Source organism: Anser anser (genome assembly GCF_964211835.1).
Source record: "Anser anser genome assembly, contig: HAP1_SCAFFOLD_73, whole genome shotgun sequence".
NCBI lineage: Eukaryota > Metazoa > Chordata > Aves > Anseriformes > Anatidae > Anser > Anser anser.
The window spans coordinates 116,764-124,460 of NW_028154151.1; the positions used below are offsets into that span (position 1 = coordinate 116,764).

The following is a 7,697-nucleotide window of genomic DNA, read 5'->3' on the forward strand; positions in this document are numbered from 1 at the left end:
TTTTCTTTGTGTGTTTATTTCCTCGTGTCCCATGAGACAGAGAGAAAGGCTACAATGTGCAGTGCATGCAGCCTTTAAGCCCTCCTTATCTCCCTCACACAATCTCATTTTACAAAGTTGATATAATCTTAACAACGAGGCCTTTGATCCTCTGTCATTTTTGACAGAAACTGGCCCCCCACATTAAGACGCTGAAGCATGCTTTACAAACACATACACGTGTCAAGTTAAGCAACACATGCCAAAGAGGAAGGTGAACTTGAACTCAACGCAGGGAGGACTTCATACCATAAACAGATGGCAGAAAAAAACAGAATACCAAAATTAGACTAAAAAGCCCCTCAATGTGTTAATTTTCTAGTGGGAAATACAGAATACCATCACGTAATTAACGAAAACAGACATGGTTGCATGTTCTGGCCCTTCTTTGCCTTTGAACTTTGCAGCCTTAAACTCTTTTATCCTCTGCATTGAAGGAAAAAGCAAAGCAGATCCTGAGCAAACGGAACTTGCTCAATATGGGAAGCACCTCACCGGGGCAGGTATTAAAGCATCTTATTACCTGATAGCTTTGTGTTCCATAACGATTTCTGCCCGGCTGGGGCAGGTCCAGGTTGTGCTGGGGGAGCTGGCACATTTTCTCCACTCTGCTGCATCCGCAGAGCTTTCTCGCGCTTTATTTCTTCCAGGGTTTTAACACGCACTTCTCCTTCTGGCTTGGCTTTACCTGCCGGCTCCTTCGACTGCACTTTGCTGGGCCCGGAAAGAGTGAGCACGCTCTGCTTCTTGGGCTCACCCTCAATTTTTGCCCCTGCGCTGGGATCTTTGGTTTTACCATGCCATTCAGCCTGGGCTTTGGCTTGACATTCTCGTCTCTGAAGAGCTCTCTCACGACGGATTTCCTCCAGTGTTTTCACATGGACCTCTCCCTTTGGCTTAGCAGCCTTCCCTGTCATCATCAAGAAATGAGAAGCGCCAACATTTAAAGAGAGTCCAACAATAGTTTAAGTCTCCAAAATTTGTCACAGTACTAAGGAAAACTAAGCCTGAGCGTTCCCAATAACGCATCTTAGGACAATAGCCTAACATTCTCCTCCTCCTCTGAGCCACTTGTTGTATTTTGAAGACCAGCCCTATCCAGAGAGAGTTGCTACACAGAAATGCTAGTTTACTTGATTACTTTTTCAGACTGCATTTCAAATTCCTGCTCCCGGCAGTGGCTCTATTCTAATTGTATATGATGGTTCACAGAAGCAGCTTAAAACCTTGACAAGGCACAAGCGGAAAATAAACACACACCTAGAGCCAGATTTCTGATAGTGGCTGTCAGAAGAGCTTCAGCACTCGAGCAAGAGGAATCAGTTCTTTGTTTTCATTTGAATTCCTTTTTAGGGCTGTATGAAAACGGTCTAAGTTCACGGAAAGGAAGAAGGAGAAAGTATATTTAATAGCCAGTTGTTACCTTTCGCAGTACTAGTCCGTTGAGAAGGTAATCCTAGCCTCTCCTTCACAGACTTGGGAACTTGAACTGCAAAACAGAAAAAGACCAAATTAGGGAGGCTGCATAAACGTCAACTTTGTGTTCACATTCAAAAACAAGGCAGGAAAGGTAACTTTGAATCCCGGTGATTAAGACCTCAGCCAACATGCAAAAAGAAACATCGCAGGAAAAGGACAAACAGAAAGCCTAACTACAAAACCCGTGAATCACATCCAGATGCCTGTTTAGTAGCTGTACCTCTCTTTGGTGCTTTGTCAGCATTTCCCGGAACCTCCACCTTCTTCCCCAGCCTTTCAGCAAGGCTGCGCTTCACCGGAAGGGCGCTTACATCAGCTTCAGACAGAGAAAACAAGGAATATTTTAAGAACATTTCTTTGCAGGAAGATTTGAGAACAGTCAACCACAAGCTTCTATTTTTCAAGCATATTTTCATAAAATTGCCTTTCAGCTGCTAAATGTTTTTTTTGCCATTTCTGCAGTCAACACAGATCTCCACTGCAACGCATTTTCCTCTCATACGTCAAAAATACTCTTCAATGCAGTCATATAGAGAAGGCGGCACCTAAATAACAGCTCATAAAAAGTTCTTACCCACGGAGGCTTTCCGTTTTCCTTGTTTCTCAGCAAGATCTAGTCGAACCACAGGTTCCTCCCCTAAAACAAAAGTAAAATTTTTCTATTTCATAGAAACCAGTAGCCAATAGAAATAGTATACTGTTAGCCCATGTCCAAAAAGAACCCAGCAAGGCACTGTTTTGACAGCTAAACCACACAAACTCATATTTCAACTATAATTAACTTAGAAAAAGTATCCATAGTCTCAGTGTTTCCCTCAAATTCCAGCTGAATGTAGTCGAGAATGAATCTGAGTCTGCTTGACAGCTATACTTTGTGCAGAACAGAGCTGCATAAGCAAGCAGAATATTATTAGGTACAAATGCTGAGAAATATTCCTTTCTAAGGTGAATGTCTATGGGTAGAAGTACTTCTTCACTTCTTTCCCTTTCAAAGGAATTTGCACAACTCTAAACAATATAATTTATACACAGACTCCTATCGCACTACTGTCCACACGTGCCACTGTCAGCCTCTTTAAAGCTTCAGAAATTGCTTCTTACATAGCACTGTCCTCTAGAGCTCTTTCTTCTCGTTACTCTCCTGTTTTTCAGTTATCCCCCTATTTGCATACTGACACATTTTTTTCTTTCTCCTGCTACTGCACTTAACCTGAGCACCAAAGCTTTCCAGTACAACCAGGGACTTTCAGCATAAAAGCATGTTTTGAACAGAAGGCGGCAGCACCAGGAGGCTAACAGGGGTGAATTGCCTTCCTTCTTGCTTAACCTTCCAGTTTAGGAGTAATGAAATCAAAACAAAAGCATGAATTATTACCTTCCTCTGTAGACAGTGTCACAGTTCTCACCACTGTCCGGACATTTTCCTTTTCCGGAGCAGGAAAAATCATAGAATCGACGGGAGGAAGAGAAGATCTTGAAGGACCTTCTGCTCAGAGCAAGCAAAACATAAGGAAGTTTACCAAACAGAAAAAACTATCACGAAGAACAAAAAACTTTAATTATTCATTACTGTCAAACATACAGTGACCAGAGCATGCAAATAAGAGAGGTGACTAGTTTGCCTCTGGTTGCCCTTGGAATTCCCATCTAGAATACCAGCTGGCTGAGAATCAGGTTGCTCGATGCCCCCAGCTAAACATGGAAGTCTATCCCTCAAGCAGCTCCCAGCCACCATCACCTGCCATTCTGAAGCCAATCAAATTTCACTTCTTTGGCAAAATAGTTGGATTCACCAAAGCATAGCCAGCTACCCGGTATTACTGGAAGAGGTTTTTTTTGAAAGAAAAATCATCACACAGGATGAAGGTGAACCGGGTAAGGAAGCAGGGAATATTAACTCACCACCGTGTCTCTTAGTTTTTTCCTTCATTTTCTGCAATTTGATTTCTTCAAGTGTTTTTATTCCAAAATTCAGACCGTCCTCTGAAAACAGAAAACAGTTAATGAGACTAAGGCTTAGAGGCACTCACTGAGGACCACAGATCCTCAGGCTTCTTAGTGCTCAGGAACTTTCAGAAGTATTTAGAATAAAGCCTGTCAACACTCCTCACAAGTGAAACAACCATAGAATCAATGGCATTTTGCCCCTCCTTTCACCCTTCAGGGTAAAAACTGTAGTTTTAATTTTAATCCATTTACGTGATATTAGATCCCTCTATCGTTAGATATGGCTTTCAACAGTGGTTGCCAGGCTGCACGTGCAGCCATTTAAACTCCATGCTGTGACCCTGTTTTGTTCTCCAAAAGGAAAGAAAAGCAGTTCAACTTTCTGACCCAATGGGCACATGATGGTATCAGGGAGAAATGAGATCATGGAAATAACCGAGTCCATTCAGCACCCCTACATTCTGTTGTGTTTTTACGCCACATTGCTTTTGAGTTAATTGTCAAGTTATCCTGCCGATTTATCCTACTACAGGTGCTGGAATACCTTGTTTAGCAGTAGTAGCACTGGCTTTCCCAGTGGAAATCATCCGTAATCCATTTTGGCCTTCCTCAGCTGGTTGCTGGACGGGAGTTTTAGTTTCTTCTCCTTCCGCAGAAAGCTGGTCTGAAGGGGAAAAATCTATTCAGTTATGCATAGGCCAGATTGTTCGTGATTATGTAGCTCATGCAATGACACTTCAGTCCATGGTTCCTATAAAAAAGTTGGGTTTTTTTTGTTTTTTTTTTTTTTTAATACAGCTACACTGACCTGATGAACTCGTAAGTAGACTACCCTAGGACAAAACATCTAGGACTCTAGATTCTCTCTGCAGCTTTAACTACTACACAACATATTACTCTTCAGACAAAAAAAAAGGAATTTCCTTCCTAGTTTCACATAGAGCTTTACACAACAGACCAGCTAAAGCCAAGAGTGGTTCTAAGCTTTCCTCCAACATTTCAGGTTCTGTCCGCTGACTGCCAGACAAAGCCACCAGTGACCTGAGCGGACTGCCTGCCCTATCGCTAGTCAGACCTCAGGTCATCTGTGATTTATACATTCATTTACAGCACAAATTCCTTCCAAGAACCAAAGACTTACACAATCATTTACAGCACAAATTCCTTCCAGGAACCAAACCATGCTCACCATCATCATCTTCATCATCATCTGCAGCATTGATTACAACTGGAGGGTGTGTAGGGCTTGGGACATTTTCCGAGTTTTCCACTTTCATCACCCGCCTTAGCTATGGAGAGGGATTGGACTGGACAGAAAGTTTGTTTTGCTGCAGTGACATCTGAGCCACTTTCAAATCATCGTCCGCGGACTCAGGCGGACTTGGCAGTGTAGCTAGAGGAAGAGGAGGATCATCAGTAATATGGCAGTTTAAAACTTTGACCACAATGCACGAAGATGGTAGCTAAGGCAGATAACCTGCACAGGCAATGAATGCAGCATCTCCTTTTGCCCATCCCGCCACTGTTTACACCGTGAACAATGACTTGCCTTCAAACAACAACACATCTCCCTGCCACCCAGCAGAAGACGAAACAACAGAAAGCAAACTGCAAGGCAAATATCACACAAAGCAGAGAGAAGCTGAGCATGAAAGCAGAAAACAAATACCAGCAGTACAGCAGCAGTACACTCGGTTTAGCTGACCACCTAGGACTGCAGACCTTTTCCTGCACTCACAAATGAACGGTTACCTGATGTCTCCTACACTATTGGCACCCACTAAGTAATATGCAAAATTAATTCTTCAATACTTAAAGAAAAAGGACCTAAACTCACTCTTGCTTGGTGGTAAGAAGACGCCATCGATGTAACGTCCCTTTGCGTGATGAAAAGCACAGTTGGCTTTCTGACAGCCTACTGGCTGCTTCTCCCAGTAGCAGGGAATCTCAGCGCGCTTTTTCTGAAGACAGAAAGAAAGACAAGCTCGTGATAACATGCACCTAAGGTTTGCAAAGAGATGCACAGTTCCAGGTCACGACAGCGATAGGGCTGTCACAATACAGTGCTGAAACATCATTCCAAAGGTCAGTTTATCACGGAAGTATAGTATTTCCGGGCATATTCACAAAGTTTGCAGAAGCTGTAACCACTATGCACGTTTAGCCTTGTCATCATTCAGTTTGAGAAGACAGGCACTCTCAGACATCAGTTTAGGGTGGGTTAAACTAATACACCCAGGATTATACTAGGATTATTCAGAGGGAAAAAGAACATCTTAAATTGCCTACGTTAACTCTATCCAGAACTACTTCTCGGAGACTTCGTTCTTCTGCACCTTTAACTTTCCCCACTGCTTCCTAGCCCAGGCAGCTAGAACAGCATTATCTGAAGGACTCCGGGACACAAGAGACCTGATAGATCATTATCAAGCCTGCTCTCAGGAGGCTAGTACAGCCTGTTTATTACCCCCCTGCTCCAGCAGCTTTTAGCAGTCTAGTTAGCGGTTATTCTGCATCTGTTGAGAAAATACTGTCGGCGTCTAATAAAAGAAAATCTTGCTAAGACATACCTAAGGCATTGATTTTATTTCCCTCTCCTTCCTCCCACCCCCTCCCCTGCTAACAGAAACCAGTGTAATTCCAAAGCAAAGGACTCTGTCCTGCAAAAGCACAATCAGCACACCTACAGCACTGAAAAATGCTTTTGTTGATTTATTTTGAGAACACATCTTTAGGCACTCACATCGATTTCCATGTGTCTGAATCGGCAGACATTCCTGAAACAACGACCCTCCTGCCACAGCGTGCAGACTGTCTCGTTCCCCAGAGCAGCTTCACAGTGGCGGAAGGAACAGTTGTCTCCCTGTAACCAAAAGGAAACCAACAAGGAAAATATAGTACAGCCTCAAAAACGTCCATGCTACTGCCTCAGGTTGCTACGATTGAATTCAGAATCTATCTGGTTATCACGTTAACCAAAGACCAGTGTGCCTCCTCCTCCTACTCTACCCCTTCCTGAAAAAAAAGAAAAAAAAAAAAAAAACAACAACAAAAAAACAAAGCAAAGCAAAGCAAAAGAAACCCAGCCATACCTTGGTACAGGTAGAATAGAAATAGAAGTAGCAATCGTCTCCTTGTTTAGACATGCCGACAAGTTCTGATAACAAGCTCGGATTCTCTCCACAGGGACTTCCTCTGCTCTTGGAGAGAGCTGTCTTCACCCTTGCTTGGGCTGAAAGTCTTCCACTGGCTTGTGATCAGTGAAATCTTCTTTTTAAAAGTAACCCTAAACAAAGTACCAACAAGTGAAAAATAATGAGTAACAAGCATTTTTCCAGCTTTCTTCTGTTCATCAAATTAGTCTCTTGAGGAGAGCAATGCCTTGAAATCAGCTGTTACGGGAACTAACACAATATTAAACTAAAGTTCTGTAAAGCTGCCAGGAGCTTTGTCAGCAAGTGTTCTCTTCCACGTCCTCAATAATATGCCTTGGAGCACATCCGGAAGCCTGAAAAGGGAGTCACTTCTTCAAAAACCACCTGATCATACATGCAAGGCAATGATCAACTATGGCTACGAGTAACTTCTACAGAACGCAGTATGACGCATTAAATAGCACGTTCCAGTCACTGTGGGTCTTCGAGTTCACCTACCTGGACAACCTCAGCAAAGTTATCGATCTTCAAAGACTTCCAGTTAACTTCTCCTGGAGGCCGAACCAACACTGAATCCGTGAATTAATGATAAAGGGGTAGGAAGAATTTGCCTCCTCACTTTGCCAAGGGAGCCTCTCATCCACAATTCAAACATAGGATGTGCTTTTAAACAGCTTATAACTAATGGAGGAAGCAAGTCCATCTGAACACTCTCTCAGACTGGAGACAGCCAGGGTTAGTTAGCTCTTCAAAAAATAAAAACCAAAAAAAAAAAAACACAAAACAAAACAAAAACAAAAAAACCCAGTGCATTTAGAGATGAACTCGTGATTCAAAGTGGCTGCAAAAATGAGGCTCCATCTTCCACAGCCAGAAAATTTGACTTTTTTTTTTTTTTTTAATTCAAAATTCAGTATGTTCCAATCTCTGGTCTTCAAGATTTCTTCACCTATTAAGAAAACACTAAAACCTTTCCCCGTCTTTATTACCTGTACAGCAAAAAACACACCAGTGCACAGAAATACACAAATGTGCATACGCATACACACATATGTGTTTAGACACACACACACGAGG

General features: G+C 42.6%; 1 pseudogene across 1 annotated transcript; it reads right to left on the reverse strand.

Annotated features, from left to right (window-relative positions):
• Window positions 1-545: 545 nt before the first annotated feature.
• On the reverse strand, window positions 546-6,740 carry LOC310890483 (zinc finger CCCH domain-containing protein 11A-like; annotated as a pseudogene). The gene is made up of 11 exons: window positions 6,558-6,740; window positions 6,209-6,328; window positions 5,303-5,426; window positions 4,655-4,858; window positions 4,010-4,129; window positions 3,421-3,501; window positions 2,894-3,004; window positions 2,093-2,155; window positions 1,739-1,834; window positions 1,463-1,528; window positions 546-949 (listed from the first exon to the last, which is right to left on the reverse strand). The product of its transcript is annotated as a zinc finger CCCH domain-containing protein 11A-like (transcript).
• Between the last annotated feature and the right edge of the window lie 957 nt (window positions 6,741-7,697).